The sequence below is a fragment of the Aedes aegypti genome, chromosome 2, assembly GCF_002204515.2.
Source record: "Aedes aegypti strain LVP_AGWG chromosome 2, AaegL5.0 Primary Assembly, whole genome shotgun sequence".
In the NCBI taxonomy this organism is placed as follows: Eukaryota; Metazoa; Arthropoda; class Insecta; order Diptera; family Culicidae; genus Aedes; species Aedes aegypti.
Window position 1 is genome coordinate 68,629,527 of NC_035108.1, and position 27,646 is coordinate 68,657,172.

Below are 27,646 nucleotides of genomic sequence, written 5' to 3' on the forward strand. Positions count from 1 at the left end.
CTAAGAGCACACCTCCCAACATTGGCATCGTTTGCTCCACGGAACACCGGCTGCTGCAGCTAAATTTAACCATTATGACGTCCTTGCTCGGCGTGCGCGCAATCGTGCTCTCACGGTCATCGCTCACAATATACAAACTTCATTCATCATCAGAACTACATAGTATGCCCATTCGATCCTCCGCGCTCGCAGACCTCATAAATCCAGAATCGTTTCTGATCGTGTTTTCTTCTTCTTTCAGTATGGAGACTGTTTTCCTACTAAAGACACCCAAAACACCATTATCATCATCATCGTCTTCGAGCATGCCACAACTTTGAGAGAATCTATGTTAAGTGTTCTGCTAAATGTTTAACCGAACCCGAAATGTAACTAGAACTAGATGTTACCGAAATCGCCGTTTGATGGATAAATGGGAGTTGCAGATTGAAGTCAAACCGGTACCAGTCAACTAACTAGAACAATCCTCTTTAGATAAATATAGCAATATAAGTAACGTACTAATCATGTACCTATTATGTGACCTTTTTTAAAAAATAATGTGATGGTAATTGTAGTGTAACCCCGGAAGACTAGCATTAGTACTTTAGGAAGCAAAAATGATTCAGTAAAGGCAAGTCAATCGAATTCAGCTCCGTTAGGCCCGGTGCTGCTTGAGCCTGTCAAATAGGCGAGTAAAAGAAATTAATTAGGTAATTTTTAAACATTTGGTCTTCAAACGTAAGTCTGTCTGACAAAAAAAAACTCAAACTCAGCAGTATTAAATATAATCAAGTCTTGTTTTGAACGTAGTGTTTTTAAAAATTCTGATAAAATTTATAATGAATTCTGCTCACAATACTTAATGAACTAACTATGATAGCCGATTATGACGAATGTTCAATATATAAAAATAACAAATAGAAATATATGCTAGAAATTCATTTTAACTAAACTAAAGATGTTTTCTGTCCTCAAAGTTCCCCCAAATATCAGTATTTCCTGATTACTAACAATTATAATAATAATCAGCGCCATCTTGTTTTCCATAATCTTGCATTTCGAATACCAAATACACTGCGTAACAAAAATGACATTTTTGCGTGTCTCAAGGATCAAAATATGTGTCTCGAGTAGATTTGAGGTTGCTGAATCTGATGCTATTTTCAGAAATGTTCCAGCACGTCACAATTTTTAGCTACAGGTCGCCAAAGTTGTATAAAACATTGATTTTATTGATGTTTATATGAAATTTAAAGTATAATTTATCGTAAATTTTGGTGATCAAATCCACTGAGCATGCTATTTTGCACTTAAACTTTCATTTTGGAATAAATTTGGTTGAAATTGCGCGATTAAATTTAAATTAAACCGATTTTTCCGACATGTTTTCTGTCTCCATATAAAATTCTTCGTTTCTCTTATATGGAAAAATACAATACTTTTTAAAACCATCAATAAATATTTTTTCCGCATCGAAAGTATTATAAAGTTTGGCGATAAGTATTGTTATAAAGATAAAGTTTGAATTCTATGGCAAATTAAGCAAATAAATTGCCATACAAGCTGGCAAACTTGCATGCAAGATGGCTAAAATAGTCATTTTTTGCATTTTCAACAGCCAATATCTCAAAAACTAGACGTGCTATGATATTTCTGGAAACGGCAATGGATTCAACAACCCTTAATTGAGTGAATAGCGGTATTTTGGTGCTTGAGACAAAAACGTGTTCCGCAGTGTTACTGATCCCGTCCTGAAAATAATCATCTACGTATCTAAAAATCGTTATATTGGATACAGAAATCGCGTCTACTCGTCAAGCAGTTCCATATTGCATTAATTATGAATGATTTTCCAAGTGATTTTCACAATCCGCCATCTTGAGTTCTAAAACAAGTTTCAATTGCGATTTCCAACATCTACTCGGATCGTGCTTACGTTTCTAAAATACTCATATATATATATTGCGTAATGAATTAGGGCCGAATCCTATTCTTGGTACTTTTGATTCACTTCGGCAGTGGGGTTTTTGAAAGCTACAGACACCTACAGAGCTCATATTTGGCCACCACATGCTTCGTACTGATGTGCTTCTTATTGCAAAGTTTCAGATGATTCGGCCAAGAAAAACCCCCCATGCCAAAGTGAATCATGGAAGTGCCCAAGTGGTTCTGCACCCTACTACACAAGAATTTTCACAAATTCAAAAATAATGATCAACGCATCTCGATATTATCATATATATAAAACCCCAGAGTTGTCTGTCTGTCAGTAATGCTTTGAAATAGTTTTAGAGCACTAAAACAGTAAATTTGATTGTTAGAACATTACAATTTCAAATTGTAGAGCATTACAACAGTTATTTGACAGAATATTCTAGAGTTTTATAGGCTAGGGGAAGTGGTTCACCTAGCATGAATGAGGGATGAACTTATCGCTGAGAAAAAGTAGATTTTGTATGAAATTTGACAAGTATTTGAATGACAGATTCATCCTTGTTCATCCACTTCTCCTAGCCAATGGACCATGTTTCTTCCTCATTCGTAGAATGTTCTAGAATTTTTCATCGTTGTTGTTTTCATTTTTGAGAACTTCTCTTTTAAAAAAAGTTAAACAAAATTGAGCTCATCTGAACCAATATTTCTATGTTGACTCATGCTGCAAAATCAATTTTGTGCAGATATATGCTTATTTTTCAAAAATTTCATGTTACATTGAAAAGATTCATATTGCGAAAAAAATCAACAAAAGAGCAGTTTTTCAGAATGTATTGATATTACACACATGATGTGTTGGTTGAAACGCTCGACTTCGTGTGACTTTGATTAAACGTGATCACTGAACATCAAATCGTAAATGAACCAACTTCAAGCAAATTGTAGTTCGGTTGAACTTGGATTGGTCGGGATTCGGGAATAAATATGTGATTCAGAAGGGGTTTCAACAGTTCCAACCTATAAACACGAGTTTGACATGTGGAAAAGCAATGTACACATGAATCAGATTATTGTTCGCCAAATAGATTTTTTATTTTGTTTACAGTGAAACTAAAAACATACTAAAAATGTCATGGTTACTATGATGGTCTCCCATAACAGCTTTCCAAAGCATTCCTATTCTATGAGTCGATATTTCCATGCGTCAGTACAACTTCGATTTTGAAAGACAACAATAAATTATGGAAAACTGCAATAGCTATTCAGTAGAATATTCGAGAATGGTATTATCTTTAATTCACAGAATCTTCTGGATTTTCCGAAATGTTTAGGGCTGTAATTATTCGATTGAAACATTACAAAATCATAAAGGCCACGTGCTCAATAAAGTATGGTCAGAGCATGAATTTAGGTGATTTGACGATTATCAGTATCGAATTTGCTCGAAAAATGCAAAACTGGAAATGGAAAAACGAGTGAATACGTAATCCCTGGATGAACTGCTAGAAACATTTTTGGAGTAGCATCATGAGAAATCTCTAGTCAGGTCGAATTTATTGAGCAATTCATTGAAGAGTTCTTTGGTTTTCTGGAATGATCCCTGCACAAACTCCTGAGATAATCCGTGGAATGTACACACTTAGATTAAATTACTGGGGTCGGTAAAATTTTACTGGGTTTTGGAACTACCGAAAAATTCAGTAAAATGAAAACTGTCGCCACGCGTAATTAAAAAGCAAAATTCACCATGTTTTATTTTTTACCGATATATGATATAAAAAAAAGCTCTCTGCAATATTTCAGTGAAAAATCTCTGTTTTTCGATTTCTGACATTTATTTTTAGTTTACTGACCTTTTTTCGGTAGTTCAAAAACCCAGTTATTTTTACCGAACAGATTGAGTGTGTAGGTTTTCTGGAATCATCCTATGTGAATTTTCTTGGTAGAACTCCTGCAGAAATCTTTGGAAGATCTCGTAGAATAACTAGAGACTGGAGAACTTGGTGAAGAAAATCATGGGACAGTCCCTAGGAAAATGTTCTGAATAACTTTTGTGGAAATTACTGGAGGTATTAGCGTTGGAGTGCTTATAGTTCATGGAGCAAATTTTGGAAAAAAAAACAAAAGATCGACCTAGTATCCCTTAAGAATTCGCTGAAAGAATTTCCTGCGAATCTTAAGAGAATTGATAGAGACATTTTCGGAGAGATCCCTGTAGTAGTCTCGGAAAGCTTCAGAAGAAACTGCACACTAAAAATGGAATGAAGGTTATTTCTTGAAATTAAATCATAGAGAATTGGCTTGAAGTTAAAGAGTGTTCTGCAAACTTCTACACCTGCATCTACAAACTTAGTCGGAACACGTATATTTTGATATATTTTAAGGCTCTATTTTTACAAAAATTTCAATTGTTTATGTATGGTTTCCTTCGGTGATGTGAGTTTCCAGGATATTACCCTGGTTCTAGTGTTGATCCCCATTTTTTGATCGGAAGTGACGATCGAAAAACAATGAAATCCAATATTTACTCTATATGGCGTGCAAAAGGCAAAGGTGGGGCAGAAGTTCGATCCTAGTGGAATTTCCAGAAAATATATAACAGTTGAAAATGAGTAAATATCACACATTGTACCTGTAACGTATTGGCTATAAGTTTGTCAAACAATATTTGTGTCAACATATTTGACCATTTTGAATTATACCCGTATTAAAATTCATTGTCTTAAGGCTAAGTAGCCCGTCATTCGTTTTGGCAACAATGATGACTTTTCAGAATGCATTTCAAAGTGATAATACTCAGCCTTGATAGTTTACATTGACGTGAAAAAGTATCACTGTACGCGCTAACATGCATGAAGTACGCTGATACTTTTTCAGCTGAGTCAGTGCAAAACCAACTGATTTTCTTTGATTCGAAATCGTGAGATGAATTAGCAACAATCATCAACGACGCATACAATTTTCAATGATGGCCTACTTCGCCTTAAAAACCAAACTTGGAATTTTCTAGTTTACAGATCTAAAGAGCCTGACAACCGTCGCGTTGAAAATTTAATCGATTGGTTGCATCCCGGTGATGATCCATCGATCACATTTTCGATTCAAAGCGCTGTTTGGTTCTCTAGACTAGTGCTCTAGAAAATTAGAAATTGTTTTTTTTTTTATTAATAATAATTTTTTGTAAGTATACTGGGACACATATACAGTTTCTAGAAGTGGCCAGAGAAACTCAGGAATGTTCCTGTGCCCGGAGTTATTCCGGTGGGTCTTTGGATCATGTCGGGTAAAATAGAATTATTTTTTGGGACATGCCAAGTAATCTTTATGTATTTGCAATGGCAATAATTGTAATAGGGTCCTAAAACCCTGTCCCAATTTTAGTGCCAAACGCTTAAGTTTAGGCCAAAAACACATGTTTACTCAATTTTCTAATGTTTTCCGTTGGTTTAAGCCCAAAAAACATTTTTTTAGATTTTGTCACATCCTTTGGCTTAAACTCAAATTTTGGGTGTATTTTGGGTGTATTTTGTTTTCCGTGTCCCTTGCGAAATGTCAGATAGGAACAACCCCAGTGGTCAAACTAAAACCCATGTGGTGTTTTTGTCGACTAAGCGAACGTCAAACTTGATCAAAAGTGTCAAGGTTCATTTATGAACCAAATTTTTAAATTGAAGTTTAAACATGTTATAGCCATTATTTGAGCGGGAAAAATTGCTAAAGTAGTTACAATAACATGCTTTTTCGTGTTATTAAATAAAAACAAGATTTCATTAAAAATGTTAGGACCCAATTGACATACACTGAGAAATAAAAATAGGCACATAATTACTAAAGTTTATGCATTAACCACTCTACCGGCAGCTTAATTTTTTACCGCAAAATTCAAATTCAAATCGTTATAGGGTCAGTGTTCCCTTAGTGGACAGTCCCGAATCTCGGTAACGTTCGCCGAGATCTCGGCAAAAAATTCGGATTGCCGAAATCTCGGTAAAATAAGTACCGAGATTCGGTGTTAAAAATTACCGAGCTCTCAGCTGTTAGGTTCTCGGCGAAAAATTTTACTGAGGTCGGTGAAATAATTTAAGTGTGTAAGTACCATTGATACACAGCTTGATTTTGTTCAAAAAATGATAGAAATAATTAGTTTTGCTTAAAATTTGAGCTCCTTTGCGCCTATAGTTAACCTATTGTTCCTATAGTAGAACTACTGAGAGAAATTATTTTTTTATTATACGAAATAATTAATGAATTAAGTACTTTTTTACATCAAATGAAAGCTTTTGATCCGCACTTTCAAGGAAAAATATAAAAGCTTTGTAAAAATACGGTTTTGATTAGTATTTTGCCAACGCCGTGATGCTAGTGCTACACAGTTAAAAATAATGAAGATTACACGTCATGTAAACTTCCTTTATGCGATGTAAACATCATGTAAAAATTTGTTATATGTCACACAGAATCTTGCTGGATTACATGACATATAATTGAAGTTTACATGACATATCATGTAAATATCCATGATATTCCACGCTCCAATTATGTGCAAATTTACACGTTTCGTTCGAACTGTGTACTATAGGAACAGAAATTAGAAATAGTGCTACTATAGGCACATGTATTCCTATAGTGGCACAAGCGATAATAAATGCAAACATATGAGTTTTCGCAGTTTTCATATTTTTCCCACAAAACCAAGATAAAAAGCTTTCAGATGATGTAAAAATAATGACGCTAGCGTTATTTTTCGATTTTATACGAATATTTGTTCTTAGCTATGCGGCTATTGGTACATTGGTACATACCCTAACTTTTTTGTTTTTCAATATTTTTGCACCATTTTCTCACAAGTTCTCAAATAACTCTTCTAGTTTTATGATCTGTGTCGATATTGATCATTGGTCATCAGGTTTTGAAGATATTCCAAAATTTCTTGGGAGACCGACCCGTAACCAGAACCCCCCGTTAATTTTTCAGGCTACAGAATGTTAATCATATTCGAATATTCACTCTTCGGAACAATACATTAATGAGAGTATGTTGTGAAAAAATGAAGCAATTTGGTGCAGCCGTCTTTGAGTAATGAGCATTTAGGTTTCTGGAACCACGCTGGCCAAATAAAGATCCTAAAAACTTCAAAAAACATAATATCGTAATTTTCAGATATCTCCAAGAATTCTTAACACTTAAGTCGTCGCGCTGTTGTATTTTGTACAACACTAGTGAAATAAGCTCGCTTTTCGTTCACAACAGCAGCGTAGTGGTTCTGAAGGTGACAAACCGCGCGACGACTGGAAGGTTAATTGATTTGTATGATTTTTTACTTTATTACCTGGCATTATATAGCCCACATTTTATTTTTTGGATAAATTGATCGAAAATAAAAAAATACATTTGATATGGAAAAGGTCGGTCCCCCAAGGAATATAGAAATATCTTTAAAACCAGATCACCAATGATTAATATCGACACGGATTTCTAAACTAGAAGAGTTGTTTGAGAACTTGTGAAAAAATGGTGTAGATGGTGGTGTAGAGAGGTTAATGACTATTTTCTATCTGCCTCTCTTTCATTCTGCTGTGAATTTTCATACCAACTGTCATTTCGACTGGGTTGAAGCTTAGCGATGCTTCAACCCAGGCGAATTGACAAATGGTCGGCGTCAGAGTGGACCAAGTGTCATTTTTCATATTTTGAGAAAAATGGGTTTAAAGTCTAAAGCTCTGTAATTTTTAAACTGGTTAACTTTTTGTGTTACTTTCAAACAATATAATGTGAAGTGATAATCATGAAAAATCATAATCCAAACCTCTGATAGAACGATTTTTTGGTGGACTATGTGTACTTGGTTCACTCTGACTGAACAGTTTCTAGGAAAATAATAATCATTTAATGCTTCAATGGTCAAACTGGGTGCAAATCTCTAAGATAGACAGATTATCAAGACCCTTCGACACCAGTATCGTAAATTCTTCAATAATCCATATCGTCAATACCGAAATTACGATAGCTTGAAAACTAAGGTGTTGCAGGGTCAGGGCATTGAAGACCAGGAATATTCAAATATGCGTTCAGTCAGAGTGGACCAAGTGAAAATCTTGAGTACCGTAATCTGGGGTAACATTCATGAGCTTTTTGGATTTTTCTTAAATATTTCATTTGAAAATAAAAATGTTGCAAGTTTTATATTTTTAAAACAAGTACTGGCACCCATAGCTCATGGCCATATACTGTATTTTGTTTTTTGAAAGATTTAAGCATGTTTAAAAAAATGTTTTAGGTGATTTTTTGATTTAGCTGATATTGGGTAACATTGATCACCTATGTAAATAACGTTCGGTAATATTGAAAATGTCGTTACTCACTTAAACTTCCAGTCGTCGCGTGGTTAACTACCGTCAGAACCACCACGCTGCTGTTGTGATCGAAAAACGAGGTTGTTGTACAAAATACAACAGCGCGACGACTGAAGTGTTAAATCATAGCTTCTGAAGCCAATTACGAAGACCAAACGCTTACAAGTCATTTACTTTTTGAGTTATTTTTAAATTAAAAACACCTCGAACCGCGGAATACGCCTAAAAGTAGGCAATTTCCTAAGGAAATTCTACATTCTTAACAGTAATTCGTTAATGTTGCCTGATTGAACATTCTTATGAAAGTTTTGAAATCGGAATCGTTTTCGACGATGCCATTTTTAGTGAGAATCGCATTTTCCTTGCTCATATCGTTTGCAGAACTTATGTGAGACATGAATCTTCGGTAGTGTTATCCTTAACCATTAAAATCGTTGTTTCGAAAAGTTGACAAATTTATGCATGAGATCAACACAATTTTCTCACAAAACTTAATTTTCATTAGCTCATGAATATATGAAAGAGAAACATGCAATTCATGCTTGGGAAATGTTTCATCAATAAATGATGATAAGAACTTTTTACGAGATAAGTCATTCTGATCAATGTTACCCCGCTGATAAATGATACCCCGGATTACGGTACCGACCAAAATACACTGGTCGAATAAGCGGGTTCTAGGCAGAGCTGCCAGATGATTTGATACAAAATCTGTATCCACCGGGTTAAAAAACCTGTGTCCCATACAAAAAAATCTGTGTCCATACAAAAATTGTTGATAAAAAATCTGTGTTCCATACAAATTGAATCTGTGTCAGTATAAAAATATCTGTGTAATACAGAGAAATCTGTATATCTGGCAGCGCTGGTTCTAGAATATTCCTAACATACACCAAAGAACTACCATAAACTTCTATCGGACTCTGAAATCGACTTTAAAAATGCAATAATCAATCAGTTTATTGCTTTTAACACTCGGTCCGCTCTGTCTGCACAGAAATTGTTGCAATTTCTGACCACTCATCGGTAAATGGTCAAAAATCAAAATCAAATGCATCGAATTAAGTAATATTTATAAATTTCTTTTGATGATTAAGTAGAAGCATTCCATACCGATACACCTGGAGATCACCACAGCAGACAGAATCGCAAATCGACCACGTTCTGATTGATGGTCGGCACTTCTCCGACATTATCGACGGCAGGACCTATCGTGGCGCTTACATCGACTCCGACCTAGTGATGGTCAAACTGCGCCCAAAACTCGCCGTCGTTAACAACGTACGGTACCGACGGCCGCCCCGGTATGACCTAGAGCGGCTCAAGCAACCGGATGTCGCAGCGGCATACGCGCAGCACCTCGAGGCTGCATTACCGGAAGAGGGTGAGCTGAACGAAGCCCCTGTTGAGGACTGCTGGAGAACAGTAAAAGCAGCCATCAACGATGCAGCTGAGAGCAACGTAGGGTACGTGGGACGGAGTCGACGGAACGATTGGTTCGACGAGGAGTGCCTGGAGATTTTGGAGGAGAAGAATGCAGCGCGGGCGGTCATGCTGCAGCAAGGGACCCGGCAGAACGTGGAACGCTATAAACGGAAACGGCAACAGCAGACCCGTCTCTTTCGGGAGAAAAAACGCCGCCTGGAGGAGACGGAGTGCGAGAAGATGGAACACCTGTGCCGGTCTCAAGAAACGCGTAAGTTCTATCAGAAGCTCAACGCATCCCGCAACGGCTTCGTGCCGCGAGCCGAGATGTGCAGGGATAAGGATGGGAGCATTCTGACGGACGAGCGTGAGGTGATCGAAAGGTGGTAGCAGCACTTCGACGAGCACCTGAATGGCGCTGAAAGCACAGACAATGAAGGACGGGACAACGGAGGAAAAGCCTTTGTCAGTACTGCGGAAGATGGAAACCAACCAGCCCCCACTTTGAGGGAGGTTAAGGATGCCATTCACCAGCTCAAGAACAATAAAGCTGCTGGTAAGGATGGTATCGGAGCTAAACTCATAAAGATGGGTCCGGAGAGGCTGGTCATTTGTCTGCACCGGCTGATAGGCACAATCTGGGAAACAGAACAGCTACCGGAGGAGTGGAAGGAAGGGGTAATATGCCCCATCTACAAGAATGGCGACAAGTTAGATTGTGAGAACTTTCGAGCGATCACCATTCTAAATGCGACCTACCAAGTATTGTCCCAGATAATCTTCCGTCGTCTATCACCTATAGTAAGCGAGTTCGTGGGAAGTTATCAAGCCGGCTTCGTTGACTTCTTTACTGTACGACAAATCCTCCAAAAATGTCGTGAATACCAGGTCCCAACGCATCAAATTTTCATCGATTTCAAGGCGGCATACGAAAGTATCAACCGCGTAGAGCTATGAAAAATCATGGACGAGAACAGCTTTTCCGGGAAGCTCACGAGACTGATAACAGCGACGATGGAAGGTGTGCAAAATTGTGTGAAGGTTTCAGGCGAACACTCCAGTTCGTTTGGATCCCACCGGGGACTACGACAAGGTGATGGACTTTCGTGCCTGTTGTTCAATTTTGAGCTAGAAGGTGTTATGCGGAGAGCCGGGCTTAACAGCCGGGGTACGATTTTTACGAGATCCAGTCAATTTGTTTCCTTCGCGGAAGATATGGACATCGTCGGCCGAACATTTGAAAAGGTGGCAGACCTGTACACCCGCCTGAAACGCAAGGCAGCAAAAGTTGGACTGGTGGTGAATGCGGCCAAGACAAAGTACATGCTAGTTGATGGGGCCGAGCGCAACAGGGCTCGCCAAGGTTGCAGTGTTACGATAGACGGGGATACTTTCGAGGTGGTCGACGAGTTCGTCTACCTTGGATCCTTGCTGATGGCTGACAATAACGTTAGCCGTGAAATACGGAGGCGCATCATCAGTGGAAGTCGGGCCTACTATGGCCTCCAGAAGAAGCTGCGGTCAAAAAAGATTCACGCCCGCACCAAATGTACCATGAACAAAACGCTCATAAGGCCGGTAGTCCTCTACGGGCATGAAACGTGGGCGATGCTCGAGGAGGACCTGCAAGCACTTGGAGTCTTCGAACTTCGGGTGCTTAGGACGATCTTCAGCGGTGTGCAGGAGAACGGTGTGTTTCGGCGAAGGATGAACCATGAGCTCGCCCAACTCTACGGCAAACCCAGTATCCAGAAGGTGGCCAATGCTGAAAGGATACGATGGGCAGGGCATGTTGCAAGAATGCCGGACAGCAACCCTGCAAAGATGGTGTTCGTTTCGGATCCGGTTGGTACAAGAAAGCGTGGAGCGCAGCGAGCTAGGTGGGCGGATCAAGTGCATATCGATTTGGCGAGCGTGGGGCAGAACCGAGGATGGAGAGATGCGGCCACGAACCGAGTATTGTGGCGTGAAATTGTTGATTCAGTGCTATCTGTGTAGATGTTAACTAAATAAATGAAAATGAAAAGTAGAAGAATCAATCGATGTCGAAATATCTGACAAATCTCTTGAAATGTTTTTCATTTCCTCGCATTCCTCAGCGCGCTGATCATTTTCGCTGTTATGGTGATAAGCACTTGGTCCTCTCTGACTGCACACTTTTATTGATTTTTATTGATCATCCAAAGTAAATTAGTTACATATCTCTCGCAGTTTACAGCATTCATCAAATCTGGTCAAAGTGAAACGGAGGTAAGGTAATTTCGCATCTAATGAGAGAATTATCCAATTAACCCAATTAACTCCGACTTAACGCCGACCAAATAGGAATAGAATTCCCTGCAGGATGAAAGAGAGGTAGATAGAAAATAGTCATAAATTACTAAAATTTAGTAATTCTGTGACTACCCGTGTTTCTGAGTGTAAATCATAAAGATCCGATATTCAACATTATAAATGAAGAGGTTGGCACTATTTAGAATATACCGGATGTAGCCACTCGGACTTAATGCCCTGAAGAACCGGCAATAGTTTTGATGAATACTAAACTGTTTCAGTAATCGAAAACGAGAGATCAAACATAATAGTTTACTACAATATAAAAATACTACAGTGAAATTCCGGTAAAATGAGAAAGCTCATGAGTATAAATTTTTAAAACTGAATATAAATTAAAATTCATCCCGCATCTTTTTGTACGATTTTACTTTTATCAAATCATCCTGTAATTTCTATGAATGTTCGAAAGGTAGCATGGTAATTCAAATTGATTTAAAAAAAATTAAACTGTCTAACAAGACCAAACATAATTTAAGCTTTCGAACGGCAAGCTTTGCAAGCACAGAGCTTTTTCCGTTTGAATACGCGATGTAATTTCGCCCGATTCATTTTCCCAAGTCAGTCCCCCCTTCTCTGCACAATTTACTCCCTGAAGGAGGTAATGAACGCAAGCGAGAGCCAAGTGCAACCGAAGCTTTCGATACCACCCAAAGCATATCTCCATCGGAGCCACCCCAACAAAGAGTTATCGCCACTGATATGCGTTATGGATGCAATCTCAATGTGAGAGAGCGCCAACATGAAAAGCGAGAGAGAACGAGCTTGGGCCCAAGCCTTGATTACCTGGCTTTTGCTATCACATACCAGCACGGCTGACTGCAGACTGTCGATCTGAGGTCCAATCTGCTCCCCTCCGAAAGAAGATGCAGGAGATTTGCCTTGCCAGACCAGCCAGTCTCCATCGATTCGCCGTCAGAAAAAGATGTGGCCTAATGGCACCTCCCGCGGGACGAAAACTGTTCGGTTAGAAGCAGGACTGCCATCCTGAGTCAAAAAGGGTTTATCATGGAATTTGGTTTCAGTTTTCGTGGTTTGTCCTTAAGTTTTCCTTAATGAAGCTTTTATAGTTCGATAATCGAGAAAATTGATAAGATTAGTTCACGTAAGGTGTAAAGTGCATGAAACTGAAGATTTTGGTCCGTCTGATAGGATTTTTCAATGGGCAGATTGTCAGTCTCTCTGCGGGTGGCGAACACAAAAAGATCACCGTCTGTGTGGTAAAAATCATTCCAGAGGATTCTGTGACACGCTAGAAGCAATATGAGTGTATTTTGAGCAGTTCGTCACGAAAAGGTTCGAAACTTATGTTTCAAGTGTCTGGCAAAGGTCCATAGCGAAAAGTTTAATTTTCAGCTGTATCGATTTATTGTATGTTTTTTTTCCCTTACTGTTCGCAATTTTGACATCTGTGAGGAGGATACACATTAAATTTGGTGTTGCGTCGGTACACAAGGAAGAATACACCATATATGTCGAGAGAAGATGAGAAATCACCGATGAGAGCAGAGGCTCCAGCACACCCCAGCTTCATTACCATCTCTGCCCGATTTGTTCCATCTTTATCTTAATTCTGATGCTATAGCAATGTGCATGCAACTGTCAATTTGAGACCTCACTCACGCGTAACATCGTGCGGAGAAAACGAACAGCGCGAGAAAAAGATGATTCGCAAAAGGAGCATTTTCTTGCACGAGCTTTTCGCCCCAAAGAAAAGCTTGAGATTGTGATATCGTGATGCAACTGAGAGACCACGAAAACAACAGAGAACGAGTGAGCAAAAACGAAGAGAGTAAAAGTGCAACTACGCTCACGATTTCGCTCATTTGAGAGAAGTGGTTTTAGTGTGTGCTTTGGCCTGGGTGGTTAGTTAGAAGTGTCTCTGCTTTCCACCACCCACCACCCGAAAAAGCATCACAATCGGAAAATTCAGTGTGTCGGTAGTGGTGGACTTTTCCAGCTTATGTCAGTGTGTGTGCGTGTCGTGGCGTAGTGTCAGAAGAAGCGGCAAGCAAGCAGAGGGATATAATTCAGCAGCGAAGTGATCGCAGGTAACACAATAAGGATTTTTCTTATCCTGTATCAGCAGCAAATGTATATGATGAAAGAGCAGTCAAGTGACCCCACCTTGATGTGGGGTCCTCCTGATGCCATGTCTCTGTGAGAAGAAGGGGCTCGATTTTTTCAAGCAAAAGGCCATGATTATTTCATTCTTCACGACGTGGTTAAAAATTTGTTGGGGTTTCTCATCATTTTCCGCCAGATGGATTGAACACATTCGTTCTTGAAGCAAATGAATTAGGTTAGTTTGAAGCCTTATTTGATGTTCTGATGAGCTTTTGTGATAAATGACATTTCTATGATTCTGCGACAAACTTGACTAATTTGTACATCCATCTGGGATTTTTAGGGATATCTTAGAAATTTTCAACGATGTTTGCTTACATTGCATCTACAAATATGTTTTGCGTCTGTTGCACAATCCAAATATAGCAGGGATTTAATTTTTTTTAGTACCCCAATCCGGGGGCAAATTTTGTTTCTTTTTGTTGCGTTATCTTTTGGAATCCAAAAATTGTCAAATTTCGACAAAATCAGTACTTCATTGAACTTTGTCAGTATATGCAATCGATTTTTTACGCAATAACATTCAACATTTCATAATATTAGTTTTAATATCAAAAATTGAGAGTGACACACTAGCACAAAATTGATCATCATATAACGAAGCATGTTCAAGAATAGAGAATTTACGTACCTACTAAATTTGACTCTCCTGAATCTCAAAGAGATGTCAAAATTCTTATAACTCGCGTATTTCATCATTTTATTGCACAATTAACCTCTGTAAATCTGCATAATACGCCTAAATGAGGGCAATTCTCCTTGAAATAAGCGCATTATTTGAGATTAAACGGTATTATGAGCAAAACAAAACTTTGCTTTCAACGCTACATGGTTCCAAAAACGAGTTCGATGGTTCATATTTAAGCTTTCATAATATTTTAAGCACTCAAAGTTTGCATGTAGGCTTAGCACTAGTAAAATGTTTAGTACAGTAATTTCGGGTGAAATTGATTATTTTCACTGTTTTCTTGGTATACTTTCTAAAATATTATCAATACCATACAACTAAATGCAGGAAAACAAGTACGAAGGTGAACCTCATTGGCTCATGCACCGAAATTTTCTAACAAATGTGATGTTAGTGCCAAAAATCAGCTCTAAAAATAAAAATCAGGGAATCCCATTTCGGGGTGAAATTGATCACTTCAAGACCAACAATTGAAAAGGCCTCAAGTCCAAAATGTAAACAAATCGGTTTTCTGTTGATTTCAATGTATAAGAGCCTATTCTTACTAAAACATACAATAGTCATTTAAAAATATGCATAAAAGTTGAAAAAATAACATTTTTCATAAAGGCCCCATCTCATTTTCCACTAATTCATCGCAGATGCGGCCTTTTCTCAAAAAGGCCTCATTTCTATATCTGACGGAAACCGAGTTGAGGCCTGTTAAACAAATATCAAAATTGCAATGTAGATTGCGAAAAACGTTCCAAATTCGCTACCCAGACAACCAAAATGTACGCATAACGAAATCACCTGGAGGCTTTGTATGTGCAAAATTTCACTTATAAGATGTCGCGAAAAGGCTTTCTACGTACAAAAGTGGAGGCGATATGCGTGCATATATTATGTGATGAATAATAACATACAACGCGAGTGTATAAATATTCCATCGAACTAACCTGTGATTTTATGCGACTTAGCTTATGATAACAAATGCTGATTTGACAGCTGCTACGAATTTATTCGACTTACTCTGTACGAGTGTACGGGACGAAACAAAATGTGCAAATGAACTCAGAAAAAAAGTGTTTTATGCGAGGAAACTCATCAATTTGACGAGTTTATCCACGGTGTTTTGCGAGTTTGATATAATTAGTATGAATAAACGAGTTATAACGTGAACTTTCATGCGATTTCTGGTTGTCTGGGTAAGTAGATGCAGGTTATACTACGGAGCGACTGCTCCTTGTATTATTTTATACAGTGGTTGTCTAAACGGCGAACATTATCGGGTTCCTGTAGACTGATGTATTTTGTATCATACTACCTAGTAATACCTGTGTCAGCCTGTCTGTACTTCACAAATTATCAACAAAAACACGATTTGGTTTCAATTGCATGGAAAATAACGATCAATTGCAATATTATTTCAATTGAACCAATATTTCCATACATTTTCTCGATGACAAACTCGCGTAGCACATACATAATGTTCATGGATGACGAAGGGTTCAATCAATCACATATTTAATCGACCGCACGAATCTTCTCTTGCTGTAGGGATCTCCATGTACTTTACTTCACCACTTAACACTCTTCTACACTTCAAATTTCTTATTTCATCATCAATTTTGAATGATTTTCAAAAGGCCACATCAGAAGATGATGAAAAAACAAGCCACAACTAGAAGGCCTCAACACATTTTAGAGTAAACAAAGGCGTCAACTCACAGGCCTCATCAGCGTCGGCCGGCGTCTATGGGCACAAATGAAAAGGGCTGCACAGCTTTTGGTGAAATAAAAGCCTCATTTCCTTTGACTCGTTTATTTAGCAGAATTTTTTGCTAAAATGATAGTAATGAATATTCATAGCTAGTAATGAATATTCATAGCTATAAATATAATGCTTAAATTCATAATTTAAATTTGATTTATTGTTTGACAAAACAAGATTGCATTTTTCTCATTGTTTACTTTTTAGAGATGAGGCCTTTTGAATTGTTAGTCTTGACTTGTCAATGTGATTATTGTTAGTTTTGAAATTAACTTTACATACTTAATTTGGGTCTCCTGAATTCAAATATGCTGCCAAAGTCTTAACGAGACAATATTTATGAAAATAATCAATAATTAAATTTCAAGAAATCCGCGAAAACGCCTAAATGTATTTCCAAAGGATTTCTCAACTATGTAATAGAAAATCAAATTTTTCAACAAAACGAGCAAATTGGTTAGAGTTTCGATAGTAAAATCTGTTTTGGAGATATATTTTTAGCATCCTCACAAACTTTCAGGTTTACACCATGTCCATATCCTTGTTAAGAAATAGAAGTTTATGGATGTCTATCTAGTTCACACCAAACTTGATTCTGGAATTTTACATTATTTTCATAGAAATAAATATTCTTTGACACAAAAAATTTCACTATACGCAAATATTCATTATTTAAGACAAACACCGTTCATTTACTATAGGTTACAATGAATTTGGTGCACTATTAGTAAGAAATGAAATCGCGTGACACGGTGACCAATTTCACCCTACTGATCAATTACACCCAAATTTACGGTACTGTAAAACGGAGTATCTTTGATAATGCGGGTAACTTTGATAGTGCGTTGCCCACCACATACTAAACGAAATATCATAATTTATGTTAATTGGCTAAGCAAAACGAACGCAAAACTAATTAATATTGGTATGACATTTCATGTAAGAGCTGTTTTCATTTGAATTGAGAACATACTTTATATACGAATATTAAAAATTGATACGATTTAATCATTTTCGAAACGCTTATAAACAGTCTGTTCTACGATCACTATTCGATATAGTTTTGAATAGTTGGTCACTTATCTCATCGTCAGAAATCTCATATAACGTTAAACGCCTACAGGTATGCAATGTCTAATATGATAGTTTATTCAAGAAGTTTATCTGCACAGCTTCTAGGATTCGTAAACTGCAAATATATAGGTTATGATCCTGTTGCATTTAAGTATAAAAAATATTTCAAAACAATTTTAATAAGATTAATAACTATGAAAGATTTAGCAGTTAAAATAAAACGGTTTGCGTTTGCAGGAGTTCCAAGTTAAATAATATTGATGTATTATCTGATTAAGGTTGAACATAACTTAGGGGCCCAGATAGCCGTAGCGGTGAGCGCGCAGCTATTCAGCAAGACCAAGCTGAGGGTCGTGGGTTCGAATCTCACCAATCGAGGATCTTTTCGGGTTGGAAATTTTCTCGACTTCCCAGGGCATAGAGTATCTTTGTACCTGCCACACGATATACGCATGCAAAAATGGTCATTGGCACAGTAAGCTCTCAGTTAATAACTGTGGAAGTGCTCATAAGTAGAGAAGCAGGCTCTGTCCCAGTGGGGACGTAACGCCAGAAAGAAGAAGAAGAAGATAACTTATGAAATTGAATGAAAGCATCAAAGCTATTGATCAAAAAGATCATGCTTTGTTGTAAGCAAAATATGGTTTTATTTACGAAACTCAAATTCCTTAACACCCCATTTTGCATTTCCGTCAAAAGTCACCCATTTTCATGATTATCTCAAAAATCTGTCATAGGATCCTCATAATAGTATTTGGTTTTTGATATACAAGACGAGAGAATGGTAGGGTTGTCCTTTGTTCAATTATTGACACATTAGAAGTTGCTCGAAATTCGAGTCGAATTTTTTTTCCATCCCTTAACACCCCATTTTACGGTATGGTGAAAATCTCCTAAACAGTTTTATAGTCCTATTTTTCTTCTTCAGTTTTCTCGTCAAAGTAGTCTATGAACGACTTTTAGAACTTAAGGTGCAGATGCATCGAAGCCAAACCTCAAATTTTCAAAAGCACAAATCTAGAGAACTAAACAGCGGTTTCAGCTGAAAACTTAATCGTTTGGTCACCACCAGCTTCTGACCAACCGATTAAGTTTTCAGCTGAAACCGCTGTCTGGTTCTCTAGATTTGTGCTCTTGAATATTTGAGGTTTGGCTTCGATACATCTTCACCTTAAGAAAAAAAATCTTGCAAAAAGTTTGTTGATATCTATTTTAGTTCAAGAGTTATTGAAGTTTTTCTGCTAAAAATCTTTTGTTTTTCAAGACATTTTATTGGACTTTCAAAAATAACACATCTGAAATATTTTGATATAATATACAATTTAATTATGTCCTTTGAATACCGTGAAAAGATAAGTTTTATAATTGCCCCAATCAGAGATATTCACAATCAAAGTAGGCAAGTTTTTTGCGAGAAATACAACAATAACTCCCGAACAGAAAGAGATACTTACTCATCAAGTAACGCATTATTCAAAGTTCTAAAACTCTTTCATAGACTGCTTTGATTAGATATTTGAATTCAAAACGCTAGAGCTAGAAAACCAGTTTTATGTGGACCCCCCGATGCCGCCGTAGGAAAAAAAAACTCTAAATCGGTCAATTTAAGAGATACAAAAAACGTTTTTTTGGCAGCGTTGCTTGACATTGAATGATCTACAACTTTGCTGAAGCATATATATAGGGGGAGATCCCCCAGTACTGGACACTTAAGCCGCTAAATTGATAATTTGAAAAACATTGGTTTTATGTGATCCTTTTACTCATATACAGTCAGAGCCGTAGCGTGGTCTCACGGCGCCCTTGGCAAACCTCCCATTGGGCGCCACTAAGTCAATTTTGATTTCGTTACGCAAGTTTGTATGTGAATAAAGTTTTCGTAATTTATCCCAAGTAACCATGCTGCTCAAGTAGTAATTAATGCATATAAACGTTGTACATAGAGCTAGTATTACTGTATAACTACCGTTAAAGAGGATTTAGAGTGAAAAAATAAACTGCAGCTTCAGCAGCATGGTTACCGTTTTATCTCAAATTCCGAACAGACTCATATTCCTAACACTCGGTTTTTGTATGGCGGTTTTTTTTTTGTTGGGTTGGTAGAGCCACTGCGTCCATTAGATTGAACTTTTGTGGCATAAAAAATATATCAACAAATTACCAGGAAATGGCAGTCAATTGCAATTCAATTTTAACGTCTTCCAATCAATTTTGTACATCGGGAGTTGTGATGATCCTCTAGCTCGAGACCACGTAAACTAGCTCAGATGAATTTATTTGCGAAATTATTTATTAGAACACGTTTTATTCGTGCTGTTCGGAATTTGAATCAAGGTGTTCGGAATATGAAACAGAATGAACATTTGAGTCAAAATGTTGTTCCATACTTTTACGTAAAAACAATACTAAACAAGTTTAAATAAACATTTTTATCAGTACACTCCACAGCTAACGATTGGACTTTGCGAAAAAAAAAATTCACAAATATCAGATAATGTATGCTTATCAGATGCTCTTGAAGTCACTGTTGGCCTTAAGTGTTCGGAATATGAGTCAAAACGGTACTTGAGATACTAGTCATCTTTAATACTCAATCCCCAACATATGTTTTCACGGATTTCGATAATTTCATACAATTGTCGTCCTCGTATTTAAAAAATCTTGAACATTAAAGATTTTTTAAATACGAGGACGACAATTGTATGAAATTATCGAAATCCGCGAAAACATATGTTGGGGATTGAGTATTAAAGATTTTTTAAATACGAGGACGACAATTGTATGAAATTATCGAAATCCGCGAAAACATATGTTGGGGATTGAGTATTTACTAATTCAGAGTACGTTAAAATATTTGGTGAATGTTAATAAAAAGTTTACAAAAAAAATCTTCTTTAAAACTTTTGAAGATTATTCAAAAGATGTTTTAAAGAAATTCATAAGATAGTTATTTCATAAACAAAGACGCATCTGCAGAAACAATTGAGCGTACTATGTGCTAACTCTATTTTCATTTGTATAGAAAAAAATACTTTTGAAAATGTTATAATGATTTTGTGATTGTATAACATTTTGCGGTAATCCACTTCGCGGTATACCATTTCGCGGTTTGTCATTTCGCGGTACGACATTTCGCAGTTAGTACCATTTGGCGGCATGTCAATTCGCGGTCAGTACCATTTCGCGATGTACTGTTTCGTGGTATGGACCGAGAGGTTTCATCTATCCTAACAGAGCAATTTGAGGGGCTGCCTGTGTTCAAAAGAAGGGTAAATCACCGATGAAAATATTATAAGTAATAATGCCAACAATTTTCAGTGCAACTCGTAGGAAAAGAAAAAAACATACTGCGAAATGGTATTAACTGCAAGACGGTAAACCGCAAAATGATACAAACCGCGAAATGGTACACCGCGAAATGTCGGACAACCGATTTTGTTTAACAACTTCTCCAGAACACATTTTCAAGTTGTTTTTTTTTTTCAAGAGTCTTCCAATAAATGGAAGCAAATTCATCAAATCCTTCATATTAAGTTCAATAAAAAAGCTTTTATTGATTTTTTTTAGCGGAATCAGAGATAACTGTTAAGAAATTTGTATTTCGTCAAGATATTATTGATAAGTTTCATTCCTAAATAGTAACATTGAAAAATTATTATTAATTAAAAAAGCGCAGAATTCGCTTCGAATTTTTAAGCACACATTTCAGTGATACTCATGTGAGTAATTTACTAAAACAAGATTGCAAATGTTTTAGAAACCCCAGTACTTCCTCTTCTTGGGGATGAATTTCAGAAATGATATTGTAAGGTGATCTAAAATTGATTAATGCTAAATCATCTCCGCCAAATCGAACATTTTCGAAAAAAAACTATTGTCGGCCAGTGTAATATGTTCGTACTGAGGAAAAATCCATTCTTTTCAACTCATGTTTGCTATTCACGGACAAGAAATTCTCTGAAAATGTTGTTCAGGATTCTGTGAAATTTTTTCTTTAGTTACAATATTTTGTCCAGATGTAAAGAAGTTCACAAAGGAAATCCACACGAAACTCAGCTTGCCTCTTGTGAAAGGCCGTTCATGATTATGTACCATGCTCTGACTGAGAACCTTGTGAAATATTCTGCGAGAATTTTTTTTAGGAGTTTGTGATAATTCAACCTGTGATTCAGTGAGATTTTGATGGAAAAAAAATTGTGACGCAATAACTTTCGTTCACGCTCAATAGAATTTTTGTTTTGTCTTATCAAGTTTATTTGAATATTTACTTATTTCTGCTAAATATGAATCTTCATTTGGACACCACTAACTTGATATAAGCTTAAACAGTTTTAACTGCTATCAAAAGTACAAGGAAGATTACTTAAAGATTTAGAAAGTAACTATACAAACTTCAATGATAAATTAATATATGGGAATCATACAATCAGAAACTGTTAAAAATTTTCCAATATGACCTTGAGGATTTTTTTTTTGAAATATCGACTTAAAAGGCGCAGTTATTTAATAAATATTTTTCAAAATTTACCAAATGCGTAACGCATTTTGGCGCCCCCTAAAAGCTGGCGCCCTTGGCGGGTGCCAACCTGGCCAACCGCACGCTACGGCACTGTATACAGTCAATGACATAAGTTAGTAACCAAATGCTGTTTTTCCATACAAAATGCCCAAATTTGGGGTGCTGTATCTCAGCTTCTGAAGCTGAAATTTGGATGACGAACTACAAATAACTTGAAGTTTTGCCTGTAAGGGAATTATTACATTGCAGTCATTTTACATAGAGTTTCTGAGGGTTGTTCAGAGACAAAAGTAAGTAACCGAGAGACTTTTTAATTTAATTCGAAAACGGTAAATCGTGGAAAGTTGATGTGTTCTGCAAATTTGTGTGACTTCTGAAATTGAACAACTTTGTGGAACAGATTAACTTTCCACAACTTACCGTTTTAGAATTAAATTACAAAGTCTCTCGGTTACTTACTTTTGTCTTTGAACAACCCTCTGACTGCAATGTAATGATTCCCTCACAGGCAAAGTTTCAAGTTATTTGTAGTTCGTCATTTGGTTGCTAACCTATGTCACTGAATGTATGATAAATATTATCATTTTTGTAGCGCACAGAAATACATTTGAAAATATAAATATAAATTTTGACATTACATTTTGATGATGTATGCTAGTACCGTAATTCGGGGGCAAATTGATCACTTTTTTGCAACTTTTTGCTGAGTTGTCCTTCTTAATTCAAATATTGTCAAATAAATTTCGACAAAACCCGTACTCAATTGATCTTTATCAGTTTATGTTATTGACTTTTCATGAAATAATATTTAACATATCATAAAAATAGTTTTAGTATCAAAAAATTAGAAAGACACATATAACAAAGCAGGTTTAAAAATAAAAAAAATCCCTATCTACTAAATTTGGGTCTCCTGAATCCGAATATGATATCAAAATTCTTACAACTCGAGTATTTGATCATTTTATTGCAAAACTAAAATTTGATAATCTGCCTAATATATTTAGGCATATTAGGCAATTTCCCTTGAAATAAACACATTATTTGAGAATAAATGGTTTTATGAGCAAAACACTACACAGTTCGAACGAAACGTGTAAATTTCTGAGACATATAATGCGTAATTGGAGCGTGGAAAATCATGGTATTTACATGACATGTCATGTAAACTTCAATTATATGTCATGTAATCCAGCAGGATCCTGAGTGATTACATGACATATAACACATTTTTACATGATTTCAGACTTAAATTTACATGACGTCATGGTTACATAGCATAAATAAAATTTACATGACGTGTAATCTTCATTTTTTAACAGTGTATACTTGCTATGCTGTATGATATCAAAAATGAGTTCAATGAGTTTTTTTTTTTTAATTTCATTATTAGTATCATTCCAAACATTACATTCATTTCTTATATCTAGGTGTTCTGTGTTATTAGACAACACTATCATCCTAATTTGTTAAAACAAATTTAAGATTTAATTAACATTTTGTTAACAACATATTACATTTCATTTGCCGTAGCAGTTCAGAATTTTTACAGGTGAGTAGATTTCACCTGTTTATAAAAGAAAAAAAAAACGCTTTGAATATACTTAACCTAACTTAACCTAAACATATAACGAAAATGAGTTCAGTGATTCATACTTAAGCCTACACAACATTTTAAACACTCAAAGTTGATATGTATCATCATTAAACATCTATAAACTTGAAAACATAGAATTTCTGTGGTACCAACGGAACCTTCGGCATCCTTGGGAGGAAATGTTTTTTGTTACCGACCTGATCAAATTCACCCCAGTGATCAATTTGCCCCCGGATTACGGTACCGTAAATGCAGGTGAAATTGAACGGTAGGATGAAATTGATCACCGTGTCACAAAATTTTATTTCTCATTTATAGAGCACCGATATTAATGCAACCTTCAGTAAATAGTTGTTGTTTGTCTTTATATTGTCGAATTGTAAGTTGTGAAGTTTTTTTGTATTAAAAAATGTTTATTTCTATGAAAATAATGTAAAAATCATGAATCATGTTCGGTGTGATATTGGCAGACATCTATTAACTTCTAGTTTTAAACTAGGATTCGACTATTGTGTCAATCTGAAAATTTGTGTGGATGCCCAAAATAGATTATATGATAGAAATTTGTAGCAATGCGCTCATTTTGTTGGGTCAATAGAATTTCTATCAGATATCACGAGATTCCTTTGGAAATTGCATACATTAGGTGTTTTCTGCGGGAATTAAAACTTTTAATTGTTCATTATTTCCATAAATATTGCATTGTTAAGAATTTTACTCAGGGAGCAGAAAGAAATTTCAGGGAGCCGAAATTAAGTGTATAAAGTTGTTAACAAAACAAACTATAATAGTTTTGACAAGTGATTTATTTCACCCCGAAATCGGATCTTCCGATTTATTATTTTAGAAATGATTTTCAACACTGAAATCACATTTGTTAGACAATTCCGGCACATGAGTCAATAAGGCTCACCGTCGTGCTTGTTTTCCTGCATTCAGTTGTTTGGCAATGACAATTGGTCAATCCTAAAAGGTGGTTCCCAATACCAGACACAATCTGGAAATGGCTCTATTTCTGCTAATTTTTACAACATCGTTTGAATTGTTTGTATTCCAGGAATAGTATTTCATAGCCAGTTTAATGCATTTGCAACATTTACTAGATCAATGTGAGTTTATCTTAGTTTACAAGATGTCCATCAATAACCTCTTTCATATATGGTGAAAAAAAAAACACATTTAACGATGTTGTTCTGAAAGTTTATTCTTCATATTTTTATTGCATGTTTGATACCACGATCGACGGAATCCATGAAAAATGAATGTACATTCGATTCTGTTTTTGCACGGATTTTTTTTTACATGGCCGGCCGCGGTCGTGCAAAAAAAGTTTCCATACATTTTTTTCGCCAAAATCTTATTTATGCATGAAACGTCGCGAAATGATGTTAATTTTTTTTTGCACGGTCTTAGAAATATCGAACTGAAAACTTTTTTGTACGGTACCCATCCCCCGTGCAAAAACATAATCGGGTGTGTTTTGAGACACTAGTGCAAAAATTACAATGCTATCATATATCAAATAAAGCTGTCCGAAACATGGGGACAGTAGGGTACTTGACCAAAATTGTAGTTTGTCCACAGGTATCAGGTATCAGAAGGCCGGCCCCAAAGGCACGTTCCCCACCAGTTGGGAGATTTGTGCCATCGCCATATTTGAGCCTATTTTATCATCTACCCGATGGGAGAGGAAAGGGAAGGGAAAGATGGGAGGAAATAGGAATGAGGTCCCTTGAAGAGGGAAGATCGCATAAGCAAAATGAGAGCATGTAGCTCCATACCACAATGGGTTCGAACAGCGCCCTAAAAAGGTTGTAGGACAGAAGGTCGAAGGACAGAAGGTCGAATGACAAAAGGTCGAAGGACAAAAGGTCGAATGGACAAAAGGTCGAAGGGACAAAAGGTCGAATGGACAAAAGGTCGAATGGACAAAAGGTCGAATGGACAAAAGGTCGAATGGACAAAAGGTCGAATGGACAAAAGGTCGAATGGACAAAGGTCGAATGGACGAAAGGTCCAAATGGTACCGTTGAAATGATTATCGTACACTCAGTTGATAACATTTTAATCACAAATTCCTCCCTTCTCATCTGAAGTTTTTCCTTAAAAAGTTAAATGATAGTTGTTCTTCAGAACTATCGTTTGAAGCAATAATTTGTATTAATACTATTATTTTCCAAACAAAAGATTCATTTTCTGAATGTTTGATACTCTCAAAGCATAAAGTAATTATTATTAGCTTTTTATTAGATACATTTTCAATAGAGATTTGTCCTTCTTTAAAACATTGGCTGTTCTTTTGGAGTTATACATTATAGTGATTTTATACTGTTGTAGAAACTTGTATCGACGATTATTCCTTCTTTTATACATTGACTGTTCTTTATAGATTTCACTTTAACATCTTGCCTGTATTTTTTTTTTCTATTTAAATGTTGCCTTCTTATAAATATCGTCTGTTATTCATGCTTTACAGTGTTTATGAGCATTTCAATTGCATTTCTAACGAAGGATTTTCCCTCTTTTGAAGGTTTGCTGTTTTAGGGTTATGCATTAGAGTTTTATCTAACTGTTGGTTTCGACTGATTTAAATTAGCATCAGGGAAAAATAATCATCCTTTTTCTGGAATTAGGTCCCAACTAGGGTAGAGTCTGCTTCTCAGCTACACTAGCATTTACTGAGAGCTTTTCTGATAATTTGATCATTTTTGCATTTGTGCATTATGCATTTTATTAGGAGATGGTCTACAACCCGAACTGTTAGAAGATAATTCAAGGAATGCAGGTTTGATGTCACACCACCGATGACCTGAAATCTACCCATGCTCTGAATGGAGGTTTACAGAAAACACATACATTACTCTTGGACTCAGACTCATTTCTCTTCCGAGCCACCTGATGGGTTTACTACGAGGAGAGGCTATTTCATATAGCACTTTAACATATGCAGCAGAAAAAGCCTAGGCAAACTGCTTCTCCTAGCCGCCTTGAACATTGTTACAGCGAACCAGCCTCCGCAGAGCGAACCCTCTGCTCTGCAGTCAACTCATGGCGGCACGCCATAGGTATAATTCCAGTATAATCTGAATGACAGCTGCAGTTACTGCATTCCAGCACTTGGCATCCCAACACATAGCACATGGAGTGGCATGCACCTCGATGCACTTAGAGTTACATAATTACCAGGAGAACATAAATGAACTAACGAGTCTCCAACCAAACCGCCTTTCAACGCATCAGAATCGTAGTGTGCTGCGCTAGGTTCACAAATATTCTGAAAGCGCGCGCTAGGGGAGATTCAACCCATGCGCTGCTCAGTGCTACCCTCGCCATCGGTATCCAAGTTGTAAAACAACTGCTCAGTAACGAAGAGTCTCTACAGCTATTTTTACCTTATTATGCAGGTGTCTAGATGGTCTACATGATACGGTCGAAGACTCGCGATCCGGAAGCCACAATTTCGATTCTTGTTTTAAAATTTTGTCTTCACCTTTATTATTGTGCTAGCACGTGCTGTTTTTGAACAACGCATGTGACGAAGCGGAGACGCATTGAGAAATTACCCTAAAAAAGGCGAGAAACACCAACATAGGTCTCAAAATGTACAGTGCGCGGGTGAGCATGAAAGGAATGTGGCTCTTGCACATAAGGCTACAGCATGTACACAGTAACTCTGGATGCACTACGACCTGAAAAGTCTAACCAAATTCCACCCCGTAAAGATCGTTGGCCTTTCTGAAAATATGCGCGTTTTCTTCGCGTCTATTTTAGCTGTAGCGCTTGTGATAACTTGCTTTTTTATCTAAAGAGTATAGCCTTTTGTTCTTCCTAAATTGTTGTCCATTCGACCTTTTTTGTC

General features: G+C 36.7%; 1 protein-coding gene across 1 annotated transcript in view; it reads left to right on the forward strand.

Moving 5' to 3' along the window:
- Positions 1-12,830: 12,830 nt before the first annotated feature.
- The window catches only part of LOC5572344 (probable serine/threonine-protein kinase yakA), a 242,148-nt gene continuing 227,332 nt past the window's right edge, over positions 12,831-27,646 (forward strand). Inside the window, exon 1 of the mRNA XM_021841135.1 lies at positions 12,831-14,080. The gene's annotated coding sequence lies outside the window, so the exon portion shown is untranslated. The remainder of the gene's footprint in view (positions 14,081-27,646) is intronic.